We start from the raw sequence: 26,260 nt of genomic DNA, 5'->3' as shown, positions 1-26,260 counted from the left end.
GTTTTGACTAAAAACTTTTACTTTGTAGTTATTCTGGATAATGTATGAATTACGTATGTTTAGATCAACCATTCATTTTTAATAGGGATATTAATGATTTTTCCTGGTTGTTGATACAATTTTTAGAACCTGTATAGTTTAAAAGCTTCAAATTAATGACAAGTTTGGATGGAATAAGCGTTTTTTAATGGATGTTATATGTGCAGTTAAAAGCGTTTTGAAGTTTTACAGTGTTGTTTAAAACTTGTTTTTATAATGAGGGAAAGGCCGAGCTCAAACAATTTAAAGTAGTTATTTTGGCAGGTGACCGCTGTTTATAAGCAAAACTTAGGGGCTTTGAGTATATTGTCAATGCCTTTTTATAGAAGTATACCTTGAAATTTATGATCATGTTAATAAGACATGAATTTATAAATAGTATAGCAAAGAAAGAAAATGCTGACAGACGAAAGCAAGTAGTTAAGTCGACGGTCACATATTTTAATGTAGTGAAGAAAAACATTTTTTAATTATAATTATATCCGTAGAGTTGTGAAAATAATAAAAGTGGTAATCAAAGTAGGGGCGAGAACACCGGATTGCAAATAACGCATAATTATTTAAATATGAAATGTTTTATATACAGAGAGGTAATTTTCTACAGGCTTTTTCTTTTAAAAAATCATAATGCGGTTATTTCAATAGTTTTCAGTCGAAGTGTCGAGTGAAAGTGGATACTTTGCTTCACAGAATAGGTTTAATAAAGGCAAACTTCTTCCGACTTGTCACCATATTTACCAAACAGAAAACTCATACCACAATGAATTGCTCCCAAACTAGTTTGCATTAATTTGAATTAATTCAAATTTGCGAGTTATCTCCTTTGGCTTTCTTCACCAGGATTAATCATTGAGCAAAACGTTTTTTTCCCCTCCTTACTATGGGGGAACTCAATAATCTTTACTGGCATTAGCGTTAGACATTTTGATAGAACTCCCATATATACAACACATCGACAAACTGTTAACTGTACAAACGGTATTTCGCTTATTTGTCTTTGCTTAAAATTCTGTACTTTTCAACTATGCGCACATGCACCCACGTGAACATACTCTCTCTATGCCTCTTACTCTCTCTCTATCCCCCCTCTCTTCTCCATTTCTCTCTTACTCTATATCATCCTTATCCTGCACTCATTAACACATTGATTTTTCTTGTGTTAAATATATTGTTGCCAATATATTAAAATAATTAATGCCGATATAAAATTTCGATTATCTTTTGTGTATAATTATTTGATTAGAAATTCGAATATTAATTAAATTAAAAATTTTAAGCGAATATATTATTACATGTTTTTACGTTACACTATTTGGACGGGTAGGCAAACGCCTTTTATCATTATAAAACATAGATCTTATTTGTTTTCCTTCACTAAAGAGAAATGCATAAGATTTTCTATAAAAGGTAACAAAACGACTGGCTGCATAAATGGCACAAGATTTATTTAGGTAAATATTGCACGCTTTCACCGGAGAGAACCCGGGAATGATAACGAAGTATTATTAACATTTTAGTAATATGTGTTTAGCAATGAAGTATACAAGAATAACATATCAGCATTATTTACCCATTGATATCAACTACATAATATACTTGATCATGTGTATATGTATTTTCTTGTGTGTATGGTGTGTGTGTATATATACATATATTACTGTATTTAGACACCCCAAAAACATTCACACATACATACTTGAAAACATATATGCATTTCTAAATAAATAAACATAGATGTACGTGTATGTGTTTGTATGTATGTATCATACACATATTGCCATAGTAACGAAGATACAGCACATAGAGTAAAGTCGCTTAGCACAGAAAGACCTTGAACGCTGTTGTGCATGCACAGTAAGTTTTAAAGTTCTAGCTTAATTCCGATGTTTACAGCAGTGCTTGAAAGGAACGTGTGTAGCGTGTGATCGTCGCATTGACCATGAATCTGCATCAAATGTTGCCAAAATCTTGGTAATACTTGCTTAGAGGCCTACGCAAAGTTGGAGAAAGTGTATGTAGAGGAGTGTATTAGCTGAATAAATGTCGATAGTGACGAATGTTTTGAGAGACCCGCAACCAATAGGACTGTTAAAAGCCATCCTTGACGCACGTGTAGCTGTGAGGGGAAATCGTCGAATTGCCATGCATGAGTTATCAGAGGACATGCAGGTAAGTTACGGTTCAGTTCAGTCCATTATCGCTGAAGATTTGGATATGAGACGCGTGTCTGCCAAGTTTGTGCCAAAACTGCTTCAGCTGACACGACGCACTTGCCAATTCAGCGCAGCTTCTGCAACAGTTTTTGGCTAGGCACAGCATTCTCCAGGTCCGACAGCCAGCGTATTCCTCAGATCTCGCCACTTGCTCTTTTTGCCTCTTTTCAAAAATCTAATCCCGCTTGAAAGGAAGATTTCAAGACGTCGAAGAAATCAAAGTGAATGCAAAGAGGAGTACTTTGAAGGATATTAAATACCAGATTGATACGTGCTGGAAATTTACTTTTATAGTACTAGTCCGGATACTTATTGATCAAACTTCGTATATGTAATGGTGTTCGTGATTGACTTAGATAATAAAGTACTAAAGAAGAAATACATGTCTAAAATACACACACACAAACATCTATATATACGCGTATTTGTACACACATATGAACGTACATATACACATATACATAGCTGCATACACATACATATATATATATATATATATATATATCTGTGTATATATACATATATGGGTGTTTGTGTGCGTGTCTGTGTACATGTGTGTGTGTTCGCGCGCGCTTATAGCTCCCTTCCTTACAACGAAATATCGACAGTGCAATTAAGAGAGTGATTCCGCTTTATTGCTTCTTAGTTGAGTTTATTTTTCCTCTTCTATTCTTTGCAACCTATCATTTCATGACCAATTCGATTATTTTCTCAATCGTGGTTCTATATATTGACTTTCTTTTGTTGATTTGAAATGTTTAATTATACTGCTTTATTTGTACTTAGATGGACATATATATATATATATATATATATATATATATATATATATATATATATACATACATATATATGTATGTATACGTGTGTGTGTTTGTGCGTGTGTATATACACATATATGAAGCGATACCATTCTAAACACTATGTACAATTGTGATAAATCAATGTAGCTTAACATTGTTTCAACACGCTAACATTTAGTGCTTTAGGCTCATATATATATATATATATATATATATATATATATATATATATATACATACATATATATATATATACATATATATATATATATATATATATATATATATATATATACATTTACTAAAACACATTTGCTCACAAATACATAGACAACCGTATATATATTTGTTTACTTTGTTGCACAAAAACACAAAAGTACTTGTGTTAAGGATTGTGTAAGCCTGATATATGTTTATTCATGTGTATGGTAAACAGCAATTAAATTTCCGAACGACAGTTTCGTTCAATCAGCCCTTTGGTTGACTGTACATATCTGTGTATTGTTTCTGTCTATCTCTTGGCGTGAACAGCCGGCCTAATGTACACAGACAAAACACACACATACACACGCATGCACGTACTCACACAGACACGTTTCATTCTCAATTTAAGGTATACGAATTTGTATATATTCAATTTTATATTGTCATTTTATCATTTAACTATTTCCTAATAATTCATACTTTTATCCATTGTATCTCAATAACTGGTGACATGAGTGAGATGTATTACGAAATATTTCAACATTTGATAATGAATTAGTATTGCACAAGATTTTAAGCCAACATAAGTACTGTCATAAATAGTCCTACCCTGTTTCCACGAAGTATAACTGATTGATATCACAAGATTCCAACCGGGACACCGGGCCCGGTGTAGTTTTACATATTTACAACTGCCTTGACTGGAAAAACATGAAATGAAGTGTGTTTTTTTCTCGAGAACACAACGCAGAGCCTTGAGGAACACAGCAGGATACAGTATTTATTGTCACATCGCTTGACACCATTTAAACACAAATTACAAAATTTCGAAACAAAAACAAAAACAATAATTTAAAAAGCGTGTAGTGAATTTGAAGTTTGAAAGCACAGATTATTATATTCTTTTGAACTATAAAATACTCAAACATGTGAGCTATATAAACCTCTCCTCATCCTCAGTTTTCTCTCTCCTTTGTCTCCCAACTGGGCTAGCTATACCTCGTTATTATTCTCTACTTTTATCTCTATAGTATACATTAATCTCATCCCACACATTGAACCTAATATCACGTTAAAAGCATTGGAAATACTGCCAGTAATCTCTATAGAGTGGTTCGAGGGGTATCTAGCTCAAGAAAGAATGGCACCTTGCCTGTGCCACATAAAAATCACACAGTGCACTCTGTAATCTGGCTGGCATTAGGAAGGGCATCCAGTCATAAAAAACTATGCCGATGCAGACGTTGAAGCATGGCATAATCTTCTGCCAGTTCTTGTCAACCTGTCGAACCTATGCCAACATGGAAAATATACGTTAAATGATAATGACAACCATGCCTTGAAATGAGTGTAAACAAATTGCATAATCAATAATAAAATCAAACTTATGCATTAACTTTTTAAATATAATAACCATCCACATCACTTTTCATGATATCAATTTTAAGTTTCTTTAAAAATTAATATTCATTTACTTTCATTAATGGTTTCAGTTAGAAAATAAATATTTGTCCAGTAAAATAAAGAACAAATAATACATCTCCATGACAATCATTACGAAGATGTCGGATTTTCAGAACATAATTTACAGGATTTTACAATGAACCAAAGATTTTAAATATGATTGTACATGCATATGCTTTATCCAACGCTGATACACAAACACACACACACACACATTCAATGGGACATGTCTTCTACCGTAATCTCGAGATATTTTGTAATGATGACTTGGTCACTGGAAACCCTGATGAAGACACTCGTGTATGTAAGAATGTATGTATGAATGTATATATATATATATTTGTGTGTATATATTATGTATTTATATATGGGTGTATGTAGTTATATAGGTAGGTAAATAGGTAGATACTTACGTACGTAGGTGTGTGCGTTAGGATGGTAGAATATTTGCAACCGTAGACAAAGTGTTAAGAATATTTCCGTTCTATCTTTGCATTCCGGGTGTATATCTTTCTCAGTGGATGAGGGTGTCAGTGAAATCTCGCATACGTCTCTCAACTTCAGATACCTCAAAGCACGACCCTGAAATCATATGCATTCTTTTAAGAATGAAATATCTAATCATTATCCAGATGCGCTACATCTTTCACCAACGGCGAAGAATACCGTGGACTCTGCTATAGCGACATACAAAAACATCCTGATAAATAAATTCCAGATTATCGTGAGGTACTCGCATCTCATTTGGAGAACTTTTCTTGAAATACAAATTAACTACGCTTACATCTTCGGTCATAATCTTTGATTAAGAATCACTGATGGAAACTTAAACTGTGTTTTCTTCGTATCAGAATTTCTCTACTATACTTTATATTTTACTTTATACCTATACTTATACCCTTTACGGATTCCCTTTACATCGCAGATTTCTTAAATATCTGTTACTCAATCCCAGACGAACGGCTCTGATTTTCCTTCAATATGATATTGCTTAGTTGTCATACTTTTCTCCTTATTCATGGTATCACAGTTTTGGTACCTAGTTTTGTATTATATATCATACTTTCTATTCATATTGCTTAATTTTATTTTATGTATCTTCTATTAATAACTTTACTTTTTGTATTCTAAGATGTAACGTTACAGTTATATTCAATTTACATTGTATAGCCGATAGGGTGTGCGTGTCGATAATTTTTTTTTATCGTTTATGATGTCTTTATAATTTGTAATTATCTTTTAGTTCTCTCTTTATTTACGATATTATATATTCACCCTTTACATTACTCTGTAATCTATATTTTTAAATATTGCCTTTATTAGTATAGTTTTTGATTTTACTTTAATATATCTTCTATTCAAAATCTTACTTTCTATTTGAAATATTAATTTTTAATTTTTATCTTTTAAGACGTATACTTATAGGTAGATTCTATGCTTTATATCAAATTATTGGATCGGCTGAATACCTATCACTAACTGTTAGTAACAAAATTTCAACTTTATTTTATCTTTTTCATTATATGATATATACGGCTTAGTTTGAGTAATAGTTTAGTAAACAGAGATATATATTATTCGCTGGATCCATAGGGGATAGTTGTATGGGGAAATATAGGAGACATAATAGCAGAAATAATAGATAGATAGATAGATAGACAGATAGATAGATAGATAGATATAGATAGATAGATAGATAGATAGATAGATAGACAGGTATTTGCATGTGCGTTTACGTACGTGTTTATGTAGTCTTGGAACGAGATATTGTATATGTCACAAAGTGGTTTAAACGACTTAATATATTGTATGATTCCCTCTCTAGATCTATGTGTTCGTAAATGTATACGAATTCTTGCAGGCATTAACACATATCGCCTTTATATTTACTGAATTCAGTATAAATGCATGTGTATGCGTAAGTGTATATGTAACTATATGAGTAAATGTGTATTCGTGAGTGTATATGTTTCTATGTTCGAATATGTATATACATATATATATATGTGTGTGTGTGTATGCCTGTGTGTGTGTGTGTGTGTGTGTGTGTGTGTGGTGTGTGTGTGTGTGTGTGTGTGCCAGTGTGTGTACATATGAGACTGAGAACGTATTTAAATGTGTCAAGAAAGACGGCTTTGTGATGAAAAGTGTGGAGTGATCTTGATATTGTATCTAAGATATCTGACAGTAATGGCGTTCCATATTTTTCAATGTGTTTATTATATCTGTGTTTAGGCGTGTAAAAAACAAGAGTAGTAACGTTGTTCCGTACGGAACGGCCATGGTGAAGTAGCAACAGACATTACTTTTCAGTAGTGTTACTACTTGCATCTCTTATAGAGATTTTAGAACTAGTTACGTTGTTTATGTGTGTATATATATATATATCTGTGTATGCGTCTCCATAAGTATAATATTGTATGTGTGCTGTCATCTTAGAATTGCAGTTTTGTGAATGTGAGTATGTTTATGTATTTATGTTAGCGTGTATATTTTTGTATGTCGATGAGTTCGTGGTTTTGATTGGACTGGGGGAGAAATGGGGGGACCTGAATTAAAAACTTAGACTTTCTTTGCGATTCTTATCTTACTGATATTGTCGCCACAAAAGTCATTAAATTGCTGACGGTCTTTCAACAGTTAATCGTTTTATCTATAAGATAAATTCCAACTGACTTTATATAACTTATTTGTAAGCCTTTTAAGATGTGTTGTCTTAGAAATTGCAGGAAATATCAAGTGAAAGCTATAAGTGTTCAGACTATTTACATATTCTGACACGCCCGAAGAAAATCGTCTTCAAGCATTCATTTGGTCGATGGCGCCTTCGAATCATGACACCTGAGGAAGTGAATGCACTATAGGAATTGTTCATATTTCCATATATCATGAAATATGTTACGTAACATTACATGAGATATGGAATAAAAAGTATCGTCCGCTTATTGAAACAGTTGTAATATCCATTTAACTTCTTTTCTCGTATAAATTAATATTTTATTATTCACTCCGCAGGGATTATTTTAGGCTTAACAGATCTTACCTTGGAGTTGTGTAGTGCTCTCATATATATCGATCGGATTCTTGCTGTTTTCCTTCTGATTTTAGAATACTACGCTAGCCAGGATCCGTCATGATCTAAATCTGTTTGTATTTCGCTTCTTACGTGTTAATTTGGTTTAGGACAGTGTTTGATTTTTTCTTTTATCCTTTACGAAGAGGAAAAAATCACAACAGGAAAAAGCACTAACTTCGATATAATCGACTAAATCTTTCTAAAGCATTGCACATAGTTGACCTCAGCTCAATCCATACTGGTTTAAAAATTATTACTACAGCATTAGATTCAAGTTTCATTTCTCATATCTCTCTATCGTGTCCATACCACCCTCATATGAAACCTTATTTTGAAGCAATATATTTTAAAATTCAAATCTATGTGTGTTATGAATAATGGAAATGCTCTAACTAGTTAAAAGTGTCTTTGTCATTTTCCTATCCGAAATTGTTTATGAATATACAATAGTTAATGTTATTTAAAGTAGGATTTGTAATAAAATAATTTGCATAATTAACTATAATTCCAATCCCGTGATTCTGTGTCATTTAATGACGAACATATCTATGCTTGACTTTCAAAAATTAATCTAGGAAATCTAAAGGAAGTTCAGCTTGTGATGTTAAAGGATAATATATATATATGTGTGTGTGTGTGTGTGTGCGTGTGTGTGTGTGTGCGTGTGTGTGTGTGTGTGTGTGTGTGTGGTGTGTAATTAAAGGAAAAGTGGCATTACAAATCCAGGCAAATCACTCTATAAGAATCAAACTTGGGGAATTAAATTGCCCAGTAAAAGCCACGTACTTACATTTCACCACCTACCCAATTTGTAAACTTAAAGTTCAAACACCGAATAAATTTAGTCTACGGTTACATAGTATAAGGGAAAAACCTAAAAGAATGGAGGATAATACAATTTAATCAGCTTATGCACGTATCGGACAGATTACCTAGTTCCCAAAATTTGCAATGCGGTAACCATGCATGTTAATTGATTTCATATTTCATAGTATCACATTGTAAAGCGACAGAAAAATGCAACACCGTTCTATCCGTAATAAAGTGTAGTATAGATTTAATAAGTGCAATGTAGTGTTTAACTTCTCTATCACTGGAGGATTTTGGTGACTAAACAAAGAAACCATTAATAAGCATCGCAGAATTTGGAATTTGGAAATCTATCAGAGTGTGCGTAAGCTGATATATATATGGTGGTGGTGTTTGGATAATATGTGCTTTGCCTTTGACATTGTCTATGTGGGTATGAAATGATTTTGGTGCATGTCAAATCCGGCTAGTACATTTTTAGCTACTATATATATGTGTATATGCATGTATATATGTAAATATATATATATATGTGTGTATATGTGTGTGTGTATATATATTAATGCATGTATGTATGTATGTATATATATATATATAATATATATATATAGAGAGAGAGAGAGAGGGATAGGTTGATAGGTATATATATATATATATTATATATATATATATATAATGTGTGTAGATAGATAGATAGATAGATAGATTACCATCAAGTATCTGAGAATAATTATTGAGAAATGCTGAGTTGTTGAAGTAAAACATAAAATATTGACAGCTGAAATAATATCCGAAAAATAAATATAACAGTTTCTGTGAGTGACTAAATGTCTAATGTGGTTTTTCCAGGAGGTACTTAATTCAGTTTGACCACTCGGCTACAGTTCAAGTATTCTACCAGCAAATGTAGAATGCATAAAATATTTGGAGAAATCCACAAATTTTGGATATGACCATTTAAATCGTTTGTAATAATTTTCTTGTACTCGTGACATTGGTAGAGGGAAAAAAGAAAGTCACATCTGAAAACAATTAAATTGTACATTGAATTTTTTTCCGGAGTTCTATATTGAATTTTACCCTACGTTACTGGGACACATTCACTGTCTTCAAACCTTGTTTGTATTACGCATTCAGCATGACCTTTACTATTATACGAAAGTGAATATTCGGTACTGCGTAATAAAACAAATTTCAAAGAATGACTCCACTGAAAGTAACAAAATAGATCTTGACTTAGCCTTAACATAGTCAACTAATTTATGCCATGCAATTGTAATTAGACAGAGACGATTAAAATTCAAATGCGATAATAAATTTTATTGTCAGTAACATTTCAAAGATTGCTCTTGAGACCCTTATTCTCTGAATGAGTAAAAATGACTAGTATCTAAATTTAATAAATTTTTCATAATTAATTAGAATATTTATTGCTGTTTCAACGAATCTGATTTTCGCAAATAATTACTATTGACAATGTGAATTGTCGATTCGATACGCGTACTTCAATCAATTCTGATATTTGTATGTATGCCAGGTCAACCATGAATGATATCCTGCTTCACCTTGACATTTGATGCAGCCCACACGATAGAATGTTTCTGTCATTCTTCATCTATCGCTTATTGAGATTACACAATATTCTCGACAAATTTTGTCATGGAACTCAGCTATTATTTGCATTTGTGACTTTACTGGCAGATGAATTAAAAATAAGTAAATATTCCTTCCGATTGACTATATGTGTATAATGAACAAGTCTCTTGCGTGCAAGCGAAACCAGCCTGCGTGTGAACATGAACATACACAGTCAAATACAAATAAGCACACGCTAAAACAGACACACAGTCTGTAACTCAAATACGCATATATTTATTGTATTGGTTCACATTTACTTGTTCGTAGTTACACAGTCTATGTGAATTCCCATTGTGTATATACATGCAATAATGTGTGTACTTATGTCTATACATACATATATATATATATATATATATATAAAGTTCCTAAGGTGTCTAAAGGTGTCTATATATATATATATATATAATATATATATATATATATATATATATTATATATATATATATATGTACATATATATAAACTCACACATGCAGACATACACATACGCACACATTCACACACACACATATGTATATATAAATAAATATATATATATATATATAATATATATATATATATATATATATATATATATAAACCTAAATACTCACATGCACACATACTCACATTTGTATTCCTCTCTGTGTGTATGCCTATGTATTCATTTGTGTAAATGTAAGCATATGTGTATTTATAAGAGCTTGTACACTGTCAGCTACAAACATATCTTAACTGATAAAAGGAAGCTATGAAGAAAATACGAAGCAGATGGACTTTGTGATGCTGTTTTACTCTTCCTCTTCCCACTACTCCATTTTGTGTGGATAACGTTGTTTCCCATCCCGACTGTTTTCCTTTTAAATGCGTGCCAACACAAACACATATCCACAAATACATACATACACGTACTTGCAAAAGCACTTGCAGACGCCTGCATACACGGCCTTGTATACACTTAACATATATGAATAATACAAGCACAACAATAAGCAGACATAACTGGAATATCTTCCAGAGCGACAATCCGAAGATCGATATTTGCAAGATATCAAGTAGGACAAAAGGAAACTGATATTCGTGGTAAGGAGCTTGTTTCTGTGCGGGCAGGCAAAAGTTAGCCACACTTAATGATAATCAATGTTCATTTATAGAAGTCTAATAACGTGTTAAAGCACATTCATAAAAAATCATACATTAATGTCTTTTTGTATATTTATATTTGGTCAGTTTCCATATTTCTTCGTTGTGGCCGCATATGTTAATGACAATAAACATTGCCTATATACTTCAAATCACATATGCCAATGTGAATATATAAATAGAATCAATGTTAAATTTTAACGAAAATGATGGCAGGTCTAAATATAAAGCAAAATGCAGCTTACATTCGATAAAATAAGAATTACTATATATTTGATACATTGTATGAGGTCGGCGAATGGATGCATAGAAACCTTGAATGAAATACATAATTTTATACAACTTGGCAAGTAAGGTGAACGGTGTGCTACAATGATGCGGTGAGATTAAAACCGGAATAGGTCTAAAGTTATCACCAACATATGACGAAATTATAGTATAATATTCGTCATTCAAACAATATTGATTTTCTTTTACTGTACAATTGTGATTTTTCAGCTTTTTAACCGTCCCTGTATAGTTTAAAATTTTTCTTAGTATACACAAGAAGGACGCAGCTTTAAATAATCTAGCATCTTTTCCCATTTCACATCGATATTCAATTAAACATTATTTCACTTTTAATTTCGTTTATTTTATAGTAAAGTTTCGTGCATAAAAGGATGCGAGGAGATATAAAAGATTATCAGATGTAAAGATTCTTGTTTTAATTTGTAGTTTAATAAAGTATTTCAAAATTATTTAATGTATACTTGTAATTTAACAGATATCTATTGTTACAAGTAAACTAAAGAATAGAATATACAAGGCCGTCTGTCGTTACGTGGGTATTTCATACAAGCACTAAAAAACTACTAGCGTGATTTGACACACACAAACACTCATACACACATAGATTATCAGACAGGCAAAGACATACTATACATATACATGCACATATATATTATGTATATGCATATATATATATATATATATATATATATATATATATATATATATAATATATATATATATATATATATATATATACATATACGTAATATATATGTGCATGTATCTCTATAGTATGTGCTTTGCTTATCTGATTATATATATATATATATATATATATATATTATATATATATATATATATATATATGTATATATATATATATATGTATATATATATATATATATATATATGTATATACAGTTATTTTATTCCACATGGGTAGAAATACAGGAAAAATAGAAGTTGGAACTGCACTGAGAATAGTAAAAATATTTTTCATTATTATATTTAAAAATTTAACCGGTTTCATAGATTAGACTGAATTTCAAAAAGCTGAAGCTTAAATTAGTATGTATTTTGAATAGGATTTGATTGGTACAGGATAGTGACATGACTGGCCTTGGAAATCTTTGTAGAATCCTTGCTACTTCCTTGTGTTAGTGATGAAACTTATATCAATTCTCTCTGGAATTTTATGCGAGAAATTCCCATGAAAACATTCAGAGTATTGTTTGGTACTGCCACTAGACATGTTCAGTCAACCGTGTCAGTCTTATTCTACCCTTTATTACAACTCACAACCCAGGAAATGCAGAGGTTTATAATATTACCCACTAGAACATCCCACTACTAAGACAAGATCCAAGAATGAAGCAAGCATTCGAAACACACAAAATAATCAAAAGTAAAAGAAAATCAAAATCCCTCAAAACATTTCTCACAAATATTAAATTGCCTTCGACAATTTCTACACTAACAGTCAAAAACAGTGGCCGCCCAATTGCAACAACCTTATTGAAGATACAACATAAAAATTCAAAATCAGGGCAGATTTTTACCGTAAAAAATCATTTTACATATTCTACAAAGGATTTAATATATGCTATGAAATGTCAAGGATGTAATGAAGATTACATGGGTGAAACAAGGCTTCCTTTATGAATCAGACTGCCCATTCATCGACAAAATATAGGAGACCCCAGCAAAAGATAGATTGCACTGAGTGGACAAATAGACATACGTGCAAAAACTAAGTCCCCCAAATTTCAGGTCTTCCCACTCTACCTATGATCAGTGAATACCACAGATGAAGCAAGGAAAAACAAAGAAAACACTTTCATACAAAAGTAAAAACCAAGATTTAACAAACAGAGTACATACACAAATAACTATTCATACAGAAACATATTCTGCCACTTAACATGAGGAACCTAAACAACTAACAACCTAAACGTTAGTCACTCGACTACATATGTTCAACTACTGTCCACTCTCCCATCAGAAAGATTAAATTTGGTTTGCCTCGATTATAACTAAATATGTCCACTCAACCATGTCGGCCTTCATTTTAGGCTCAAAATTTATTGTCATGTGACACTAACGCATGGACGTAGTGGGAAACGTAACGAAGGTTCTAAAGTCAATCACGTGTTCATTCTGTACAAACACTTGGCAGAAAGCATTCACAAGATTGACTGGTACAGCCACTAGATATGTTCAGTCAACCGTGTCTGATTTAACTTACGACGCTCAACATTGTCATTTGATCCTGACACACGGAGGTAGCGGGGAACCTAAAGAAAATTTGTAATACCAGTGATGTGACTATTTTCTACCAAAGCATATACTAATTAAAGCCCTGAATTCCCTACAAAAATAGGGCAAGCTTGAAACACTAGTCAGAAACAAGACAGGTGTGTCATATGCCACGTCTTACTATTTCAAGTTCTTGAAAATCAATGTAAATTGTGAATACGGTTAAATCTTTAAATATAATAATAAAAATATTTTAACTATTCTCTGTGCATTTTCAACTTTTATTTTCCCCATATATATATATATATATATATATATATATATATATATATTATATATATATATTGACCTGCTCGCTTAGCCAGCGGGATGGCGTTATTTGAAGGGTGAAACAATGCGAAACGCATTGTGATCAGCGATGTGTAGCAACATCTGATAGCCTGGTCGGTCACGGTGATTACGGTGATATATATATATATATATATAGTGAGAATGTGAGAGAGAGAGATAAATTATCCTGGCGAATACCATATTGTCTCATAAATTGGTATAGATGCCAGCTATCCACAACGGTTGAATTCCATAGTACTCAAGCTTAAAATAGGTACCGTTACTGATAAGCTTCACTCGTTGGGTATTTCCGTGTTGTTATTCAGAACTGCAAATATTCCGTAGACATCCCGTTGAAAACGTTTTTATTGATGGATTCTTGGTGAAATTGCAACGACTAGGATTTATAATTGCATACAGTGCAAGTGCACTCGCTGCAGTCAAAACATAGGTAGGTCATTTCTTTTATATGCTGTAGAAAAGTGTTTAATAAATAAATTTTGAATGTGAATAAATTTCCACTCTCCTCTTTGTTATCAATTATATATATGTATGTGTATATATATATATATATATATATATATATATATATATATATATATATATATATATATATATATATATATATATATAAATGAAAGAATGGAGTTGAACGACGATTTAACAAAATACATTTATTTGTATTAAAAAAAACCCACAAATTTCCACACGAAAGCACGTGATCTCTGCCCTTGGCATGTAGCTTCAACCGTGTTTTTCTGGCGTGAATTTGCTACCCAGGTATCGGTTAACCGAATTATCCATACTAAGATAATTCATTCAACTACTTATATATATATATATATATATATAGAGAGAGAGAGAGAGGGAGAGAGAGAGAGAGAGAGAGGGAGAGAGAGAGAGAGAGAGAGCTATAGATATATACATAGATGTATACATATATATAAATATATATATATATATGCGACGTCCAAGATGACGTATGAATGTCATTCAGTCTCATTCACTTCACTTGGAGTCCCCTCATGTGAGTCCCCAGGCCACCAGAATCAAACGAGCATGAGCATGGCTTATTAATTCAATACCTTATCTAGCTGTGGAAGATGGCGGTTTGCGGGGAGACTGTTGTGCTATTGGGTTCTTGACTTGTTTTCCTATAACTGAATATGACATAAATAAATAGATAGATAGATAGTTAGTTAGATATATATGTTTCTTTATTAGCCACACAGGGCTGCACACAGACAGGACAAATTACAAGGTAGAGCTTTTCTTTTGGGGGTAAAAAAAGGAGGTTTGGTTTTCGATCAAAAGGGATCGTAAAGGGAAAGAAAGAGGACAAAAAAGGGGGGAATAAAATTTTTAAAAAAAGGGGGGGAGGGAAAAAAAGGAAAGGAAAAAAATTGAGCAATAAGGATCGTTATCACAGAAATGTCAATATGAAGTGTAAAGGGGAGGACAGGTGAGGTTTACCCGTGGAAAGAAAAGCCTACGGAAAAGACCACGGTAACCTCGGTCAATGAAGTCACATGTTATCTTCTTTTTTTTTTCCAAATAAACAACTCTCTGTAGATAGATAGATAGATAGATAGATAGATAGATAGATATTTCTATTCTATATTATACTATATATTTCTATTGTTTCTGGAAACTTGTCATGCAGTTTAAGCAAATAACCTGCAAATGTATTATTTGTTTACTTACATCATTATTTATTTTCTTTAATTGAAATATGTTATTTGTTCCGCCATGCTTGACCGCTGAACTCTACACGTTTTTTTTTTTTTCATATTCTCTTTGTTTATTCCCTCTTGTTCCTTTCTGTTGAAGAATGTAAAAGAGTTATTCGAAACGTAAAATACTTATTTTTTCCCGAGCGTCAAGCTAATACACTTGTTTGTTGTTCATACATTTGTCTTGGTCTTCATTTGTCTTCGACTTTTGTTTTTATATGACAGACAGATTTAATTTGTTCTTAACGGTTGTAAAGCTATAGATAACCTGTAAATATTGTATTAAAAATTCATTAATATAGAACAGACCGAAACCTTCTCGTGCGACTTGACGAAAGAAATCTCTCGACTGACATTTAAAAACTTTATCCTTACCAGCAAGATTTGCTTGGTGTTTTCATTATAATTTAGAAACATTGAGAAACGTTTCGTTAATAGAGGCCGAAACTTTGAGAGACATATCTCGTTAGTAGAGCTTAAGCTCCTTGTAGATTCATCTACATAAGAAGATTCTAAATTCTTATGACATAAAGAATATATATACATGAATGAAGAGAAAAGTCACAGGGATTTTCAACATATATCCGACCAAAAAAAAACCCATTTGCTTCTTTCCTGTTTTAATGATTTCAGCTAAGACATGATGTCTTTTCATGCACATGCAGTGCGACTATATATTTCTATTGTTTCTGGAAACTTGTCATGCTGTTAAAGCTAATAAACTGCAAAAGTATTATTTGTTTAATTACACCATTATTTACTTTCTTTAATTGAAATATGTCTTTTTTTTTCACTGCAGTTATAATATCTCTGCAAAAGTGGTGAGGTTTTTGTCATGATATTTTCCAGTAAATTTCTTTCTGCTTCTTCTACGTATATATTACTATGTAGGCCTAAGTTCGTGCGAAAATTTTTGCAACGTTTCTAAGTAATTAAGAGAATGTTGATATAATAATTTAACACAATAGGAGACTTCAAATGACTTATATGTAAATCTTTATATATTGTTATTTCTTTCAATGCACAAAAGTACATAAATTCGCTCGCACACACGCGCGCAGACATGCACATACATATACACATGATTATTTATTTTCTTTAAATAAACATCATTATCTGTATTCTTTAATTGAAATATGTCACTTTTTCCCTGCAACGATAATATTCCCGCAAAAATTTGAGGTTTTTGTCGTGACTATTTTCCAGTAAATAATAATTTAACACAATAGGAATCTTCCAGTTGCTTATATCAAAATCTATAAATATTTTTCTTTCTTTTAGCACACAGAAATACACACACGCAACCAAACACACACGCACACAACCACACAAGTAGACACAAAAATCGCCTGATCATCGCTTTTGGTTTAGTTACGTTGTTTTGTAGAACAGATATAGATACACGCACACATATATACATACATACATACATATATGTGTGTATGTGTGTGTGTGCGTGTATGTGTGTGTGCGTGTGTATGTGTATACATTTATATATATATATATAAATATACCAAGCACTAGCTATACAACATCACTCTGTTAAACATATTATCGTTCCTCATATCTACACACACACACATACACAATGGTAGTCATAGCTATACGGAACGAGAGAAAGAGAGAGAAATATGTACACCAGTTTCCAGTCACGTTTTATATCTTGTTTAAATGGAAAAATTATGGAGTCAGGTTAAACATCTCTTAAATATTATGCAGTGTTAATTTGTCTTTGTTCTGCCTTTCAAGTTTTTAGGCAGAATCGTTAGCTTGCTGGCGAAAATGCTTAGCGGTATTTCGCAGAAGTAGATTTCTGCAGAGGCAGACTTTGCCTTTTTTTGGTCAATGAAATAAGTACCAGCTCAGCACAGGAGTCAATGTAATCGACTTACTTTCACCGGACAAAATTTCGGTCCTTGTACCAAAAGTAGAAAGGATTACTATTCAATCTTTGTTGGCAAAACAAGAAAAATTCTTATCTCAACCTAACTACAATAGTTCGTGATTTTAAAATCCACGGAATATAATCCTTCCTTCTCATCGAAAATTACTGCTTCTGATTAAAGTCATTTCAACATATTTGTTCTAAATGATACTCCTAATGTCCAGTTTTCATCGATCAGAGCATGCAATAAAAAGAGAAAGAAATAATTTTTGTCTTTGTGATTTTGTTAGTCAAATAGTTCAACTTCTGAAGTTGTGACTTATTTGAGGCTAATATCAAACTGCTATGTGGAATGTTTACTTATAAAATATCACTAAGCCTAATAGTTACTTCATTAAGGACCATTGACTCTTAGTATTATCTAGTAGTCATCGTGTTAAGCTGTAGACAAAACTTGACTCTAAAACCACATTAAATGTCAAGATTTCACTGCTATTTCCAATGTGGTGGTATCTCTTAGATACCCTAAATTATAATTTTAAATAATTTTAAATAATTATTACCTTTGAAAGGTTTTTATCACCATGCTGGCCATCTGATAAGATCGGTATTTAAATATCTATCCTATCCTTATTTATATACATATTTACAGATAGCGGAGTGCGTGTGACTGATATTTTGTATTTAATTATAACCTGTTTTTGGTCTTGTGACCTTAAGACCTGTAAAATGCGGGTTTTTAATTAAAGTCAGTGGAATGTCCCTATTTTAAGCAGTGAATTTGCATAAAATACAGATTACCTTTTAGCAAACTGTCGTAGTGGTCTCATATTTGATTAAGTCTGGTTGACACACTACAGGAATACAACTTCTGGGATCCTGCAAACCACTTCCCTACAAATCTCATTTCCAGGATGTTAAAGATAAAGAAGAAACAGTTGTGAACAATCTCTTTGATAGATTTGACTCTTTCTCCCACTAAAAATACGCCTTTCATAGAACAGGATGTATTGAAGACTCACTGGCCTTTGTGATACTCCTGAAGTTTCTTTCCCCTTCAGTTTGTCGCTCTTACAATATCTGCCATGAAAACCTGTCAGCTAAATTTCCTGTCAATAGAACTCATCCTTCTTTCATGTTTCATATAAAGAGATTCCATTTTAACCGCACGTATTATGCTGACAACGTTTTATTTGATCCACACCGTATCAACTCTGTTGTTCACTATGATTACGCAATATCTCTCTGCAATGCTTTCATCTTCATATCAAGGAAAAGCTTGCCACCACTACCAGCAACACATACTCATATGCAAGTGATATCTACGTCCATTACTCTCTATCTCTCCATAAATAGGCTTCACACGAATGCAACCTCGAGTTCTACATCCATTATCTCTATGAACTAAACCCCGAACACATCCTTTATTTGCGAGATGATAACCTAATCTTATTTAACTCCAAAGGTTACATTTACTACAGACACCATGGAAACATTCTCGAGCTATGAGCTATGAGTGGATAAGCAGTCGCACTTGCTACAACTATATGCATCATAAAGACTAATCTTTCTTCTGGTGGTTAATTAATAATCATGGTCTGAGTTGTCTTTAATACTAATTTCAAACTGAAACGTTATTATTATTACGCACAAAATCAATTTGTGCTTTATACCAAAAATGCTTATTCCATTTCTTGACAAAATATTTAATCACCACTTCAGTCCAAACCATTCTTGCTTATTTTATAACATTTTTGTCTGATCTAACCATTCCATTGAAACCAATTCAATCTACTCGTTACCTCCCGCTTCACTGTCGCTGTATTTCACATCAAAAGACATTACCTGAATTAGTTATCTAATTCTAGTATCTATCTCACCAGATCTACTAATTTCTGAATCCAAAAATATTTTTACATCACCAGACATAAAGTTGCATGAATCTCACCACCCTTGAAGAGATTTAAAATGGCATTTTTCATTGTTGTGGCACGTCTGACTCATAAAAACAATACTAACCATCGAGATATAGTTCACACATTCATATAATACGAGCCATGGTGTATTTGCAGGCACCAGCCCAACAGCAACTGTCATTTCTTATGTCATTTTACGTAATGTGGATACATTCAGTTTAATACTTCACCACAGGCAAGTATGTCTGTTATCAGAGTGGAAATTAAGCAAATAAATGAACAAACAACACGACGTGTTTTTTCCCTCGTATTAGATAATTAGTCTTAATCATCTTAATCATTGTGTTTACATGAAAACAAAACATTTAAATAACTTAGTTATGAAGCATAATGTAAAAGTTATCAAAGGTTATAGTATAACGGTTGTTATTAGTGGCAGTCTTGGCGTTGGGGTGATGGTGGTGGAGTTAGCAAAAGCCGAATATTGACAGTGGTATCCGAGTATCGTTGTTGTTAGAGTTACTGGTGTATTTTGTAAGTGCTGGTAGTTTTAATGGTGTCAAATGTGGTTGAGTTAATGGCAGTGTTGTGATCAGAAGCTAAAAATTAAACCATATCAAAAGCAAAACTATAAAAGAATAAACATATCAGAGTAAAGGCTGTACGTTAATAATCGACGCATTCAAATTCATTTTAAATTCATTATGTTGCTTATCTCAGGAGCGAAAACATGAAAGTGTTTTTGAATGACCACATGAAAGACGTAACGGAAGCTCATCATTGGTTTTAACTTAGCGCAATCATTTCTCGGCTTTTTAACTGCTTGTCTGACGACCATCAAACGATATTTTCGTCCATTCAGTAAAATCAAAAGAAGAAATTATTCCTGATTCATTATAACCAACATTTACACCAACTTCCCAACTGATTCTTACCAAACACGGCATTTATAATATTAGCAACAATATCTCTTCGCAACAACGTTGCTGACAACCACAAGGAATTCAACCCGCTGATGTACGGTTGTGCAATTTATTTCCATACACCATTTTATCACTCAAATATATCTAAAGCAAATAAAAAGCATTACAAGTGCATTTAAATTGAGTTAACAGAGATTGTGCAGTGAAAGTAGGAAATAAATATAAGATTTCAGTTATGATAATAATCATATCAAAGACCTAGCCAGAAAGATGAAGATATTGTAGAAATCTAGGACAATAATTCCTATGGTAATTGGTGTATTTGGCATAACACCCAATCTGTTATCTAAAAGACTGAAGAATATTGGAATCGAGACTCGTGTTATCGACCTACAGCAAAGTGCAACCCAATATTCTGCAAGAAGAATTCTAAGAAAGGATCTTGAAATATGAAGGGATCTGAAGACACAAAACCTGAAGACATGTTAACTAATGTAGCAGCTAATAGTTATAACAATAATTATAATAATAATAATAATGGTGATAATCATACATATTTATATATATATGTACTTAAATGTAAGGATAAATACATTTTTTTGTATTACATGTATTTAATATATTGACCTGCCTAACTCGCTTATCCTTCAATTTACTTTTCTACCCGCTCAAATTTAAACCTCTTGAGCACTAGAAAGCGTATTCTATACGAGGATATCTGATTCTCTTCTATGAACTATATATATATATATATATATATATATATATATATAGGACGGACTTCTACACAATCTCCGCCTACAAATCCATTTATTCGCAAAGCATTGCTCGGGATGCAGTTAATATAGAAAACATCCAGAAGAATGGGACCTAAAGCTAAGTCGTTGCGAAGCAAAATTTTAACCAAATACACACTATGTCTTGTGCGATAACACCCTGTAAAATAACTCGTTCATAATCACTACGCAATATTAAAAGATCCTCAGTATTGTAATATAGTCCACGCTGAAATATTGATCCCGATCACTGTACGACACTACCAATCACAAAGCATCACCATCTAAACATATAACGTAAATAACATTGCATATACTTCAGAGAACAGACGACACACTAAAATAACATTAGAAACAGCAAACCAAGTCATACAATAAAGCAAACTAGGTTTTACAATCCCCAAAGAGAATGCTGCACGCATCTCATCAACACTTAACAATATGAACTGTCAAGAAAGATGTACTGTGTATATGTCTAATTACTCAATATCAACTCCCTTGAGTAAAAGCTCATACGTATTCCTGTGCGCTGACACCTGCGTTTCAGAAATGACAATGTGAAAATGCTGTGTAACTTTAGCAGTATACATAAACATCTACATAAAACATAGTAACCATAACATCATTTTCCGTGATAAAAATAACAATAATGCTGTAATTATTGACATAGCTGCACCAAGTGACTATACTGTTGCGTTAAAAAGAACTGAAGACTAAAAAAACCCCAGACAAATTAGCTGCTAAATATATAATGGAAGAGAGGAAAACTTTCCTTCTGATGATTTATAATTTGTACTATTATACCGATTCAGTCATATATATAAAGTCACTGACAAATTACCTAAACCTATAGACATAGGCACGTTTAGGAGATGACAATATAAGGACATTTAAATATTCTTAGGACCTTCTCACACTACATTTGTTAGATGCTTGGTAACTTGTACTGGTTTCAGTTATTGGGCTGCGTTCGGTATTGAGTACCACTTTGAAGATTATTAGACGATCATATCAATACAAAGACTTGCTTCAGTTTCTCTCTTATTTTATGGTTGTGAATTTTTCGAAGTCATATAATCTGGGACATAAATTAAAATAAAATAATACCGACAAAATCAAAAGGTGTGAAGATAAACAGTGACGTATAAACAAATTGGGCCTCAAGGAGGCAAAGTGGCTGATTCCGGTGGTACGTCAAAAGCACCTTTCAAGTGTTGGACCTCACGGAAACAATGGCGAATGACTTAGAACAATTGGTATTATGCCATACTGAAGAAGAACACCCATTAAGACAAGTGAAATCGTAGTCAGGCAAATGGCACCCATGCCGGTAGCAGGAAAAAGTACCCATTACATTTTCGGACGGGTTAGCATTAGGAAGGACATCCAGCTGTAGAAACCATGCGAAATCAGACTGGAGTCTGGTGCAGCCTTCCATCTTGCTGGCCCTGGTCAAACCGTCCAATCCATGCCAGCCTGGACAATGGACGTTAAATAATGATGTATGATCAATACTCGTAATAAAGTACGATTTTACATAGGAAGCACGTCGTTAGAGTTATCTAAAATAATTTCTATCCATTACTCAACATTTAGGGATATGAATAAACGTAACAGTACTGGACTCAGTAAATGAATTTGGGATCTAAAAGACCACAATGAACAATTTTAATTTAGAATGGTTGATTCTCTCAATCTGAATACCTTATGACAAATGCAAGGCATTCTGTCTTCTCTGTAATTCCGAACTATTTTTCATTATTTTTTTCTAAAAATGCCCTAGTAAACACGCTTATAGAGCGTGCATACCGATGTAAACATTGGCAAAAACATACCTGTAGTTCATATAAGTAATCTCTATCATCATATATAATTTAAACATTATTTTCTGTTATATTTAACATTCACTATAAATATCCCTCCTCTCTCTATAGGCTACTTCTGACGTTATATCATATGACGTTTTTTTCAAATAATATTAATAGCGTTCAGCAAATCATTATACATATCCATCATTCTCTGTTAAAATGTCTTTTTGACGAGTTTCGTTTTTTCACTTCCCTGAAGAGAAGATTGTATTGTTTATAACATTTATTGTTTTGAATAATATCAGTGAAAATTTCGAACCATGTGTCGAAAGTAAAAGTATTTGATTTAGACCTGCGTTAAACTTCATTTATTTATTTATATATTATACAAAACATTCCATGTAAACCCGAAGTTTCTACCTTTAAAAACAAGGAGTTACCACCTCTTTACTTGTGTTTTTGTTTTTGCTATCCTGGTAATTATTTATTTATATTTTCCGTGTTAATTGTTAACAAGGGAAAAATACACTCATCTATATATATATATATATATTAGAAGAAATGAGGTAATCAGAAGATCGGATGGTTTATATTTACAGATATTTATTTATATATTACATTTTTTACATATATATCATATTTAGATCATTAGCGCTTTCTCCCATTCTAGTGGGGTTTTCAAATCAAAATAATTATTTTGATTTGAAAACCCCACTAGAATGGGAGAAAGCGCTAATGATCTAAATATGATATATATGTAAAAAATGTAATATATAAATAAATATCTGTAAATATAAACCATCCGATCTTCTGATTACCTCATTTCTTATAATATATAATACCTGTACATCATCTCCAAACCTTCCAATATATATATATATCCAAATTGATTAAATGGAGCAGGTAAAAGCCAGGCTATATACGTTTCTTACCTAGCAGATTTTTCGGAAGTGTTAAATACTCAACGAGATGTCCTCCGCTAGCTGCCCATCAGGCTGAAGATACCTTAGTTATATAACGGTTACATTGTCGTTAAGGAATCCAAAGTTAACTCGCCGGAAAATTAATTTAAAATGAGTGGTGATGCCCCAAGAATGGAGTAAAGAAAAAAGTTAAGTGAAAAACAAATGTATGAAGAAATAAAATGGTTGTTAAGAGAAAAGAAGGAAGACGTCAAAAAATTGGGAGAGGGCAATGGTCTAAAATTCTTAGGAATAAAGAAAGAGAGAAAGCTGGAAAAGAAGGGGGAATTTAGGTTAAATTAATCCTGACTATAGGCGAAGGGCGTTGTGAATATTAAACTGGAGTCACATTACTATGTCAACGGTAAATAAATATATTCTTTTCTACTCTAGGCACAAGGCCCGACATTTTCTGGGAAGGGGGCCAGTCGATTAGTTTGACTCCAGTATGCAACTGGTACTTAATTTATCAACCCCAAAAGGAAACTAAGGCAAAGTCAACCTCGGCGGAATTTGATCTCATAACATAAAGACAGACGAACCGCGGCAAAGCATTTCGCCCGGCGTGCTAACGACTCTGCCAACTCGGCGCATTGGTAAATAAATATATTCATTTGTAATCTAGGCGCAAGGCCCAAAATTTTTGGGGAAGGAGCCAGTCGATTAGATCGATCCCTGTGCGCAACTGGTACTTAATTTGGTAAATAAATATGTTATCGCACCCGTGCATATAAACTTTTACAGAATAAAAAGAAATGAATGTTTATTAGGGAAATGCTCAAGAATGAGAAGAAAAAGCAAAAAGAGAGGAGTTTAAATATTGAGGAGTGGGAGTAAGGTACGTTTATTAGGAGAGAAGAGAGCAGGTGTAAGAAAGAGGAGAAGTGTGAGATTAAGGTTGAGCTATTAGTGAAACGTAATAGTCGGTGTTTAATTGGTAGCTTACTATTTAAGATAAAAATACGCACTAGCCTATCTATGCGCGATTTTTTTCCCACAAGAGATCCGGTCTCCAGTAATGAACTGATTTGCATACAGCCAGTCTATGCAAAGCCCACTTGTGAATGTGTTAAAAACAACCAATCTCTTGGTAAAACACACTCTACTAAGTATACTCAAGACGAAGAACAGTGTTGTAAGTCGACTGATCGCCAAGTTATGACTAATTTTAGGAGAGAAGTAATTAGATTGGCATCTCTACCTATGGGATTTTGTTAGAGCCCCATAGGGAAAAGATGTGGATGGGGAAAATGTGGGAAGAGATTTGCTAGAACATCATCCTCTGCGCACATTTTCCCCGTTGATATCGAAATATAGTTTATTTAGACAAACATACGTAAATATATGTACACACATAGGTTTTTATGTGTATCTCTATCTATAAAGTAAGCAACAAGACAAATACCTACTCAGAGGCAGCCATGGTTGAAACAAGATCAAGAACAAAGAGCATTATTAAAAGAGAAAATAAGCGCGGTCATTCCTTACCAAGTGGCCTTATCAGTTGTTGTGCGCTCATAAATTAGTTTGATAGTCGAGCTGAGGTCCGCAACTCTTGTGGGGGGAAAAATGTTGCTACCCCTGCATGCATGCATGTATATATGCAGAGAGATATGTTTGTGCGTGTGTGTGTGTGTGTGTGTGCGTGTGTGTGTGTGTGTGTGTGAGAAAGAGAGAAAGTACAAACATTTCCTCTACCTGCAGATATTGCTCTACCTGTAGCAACAATTGTAAAAGCTTGTCCAAGGTGCCGCACTGTGATACCGAAATCAGAAATACGGTAGGAACTACAGTGTCTCTCCTTAGACGTTTTGAGAGATGTATCTAACTTTTGTTTACAGACGAAAGTATTCTACATATGATAAATGATAAACAATAAAGATGATATATGATAATGAGGAGGAGGAGGATAACAAAAAGAAAATTAAGAAAAAGGTGAAGAAGAAGAAGCGATGAAAAGGAACAACGTTATTACTAGACGCAAGGGGAAGTTTTAATACATTTAGGTGGGCCCCAGTTTTTCATA

At 32.8% G+C, this 26,260-nt stretch overlaps 1 protein-coding gene across 2 annotated transcripts in view; it reads left to right on the top strand.

The window, feature by feature from the left end:
- Nucleotides 1-26,260, top strand: part of LOC115229990 (acetylcholine receptor subunit alpha-type acr-16-like) — a 918,018-nt gene that overhangs the window by 252,977 nt on the left and 638,781 nt on the right. The window lies entirely within an intron of this gene.

Source organism: Octopus sinensis, linkage group LG1, assembly GCF_006345805.1.
Source record: "Octopus sinensis linkage group LG1, ASM634580v1, whole genome shotgun sequence".
In the NCBI taxonomy this organism is placed as follows: Eukaryota; Metazoa; Mollusca; class Cephalopoda; order Octopoda; family Octopodidae; genus Octopus; species Octopus sinensis.
The sequence above is the reverse complement of the archived record's forward strand: the minus strand, read 5'-3'. Positions and strand labels throughout refer to the sequence as shown.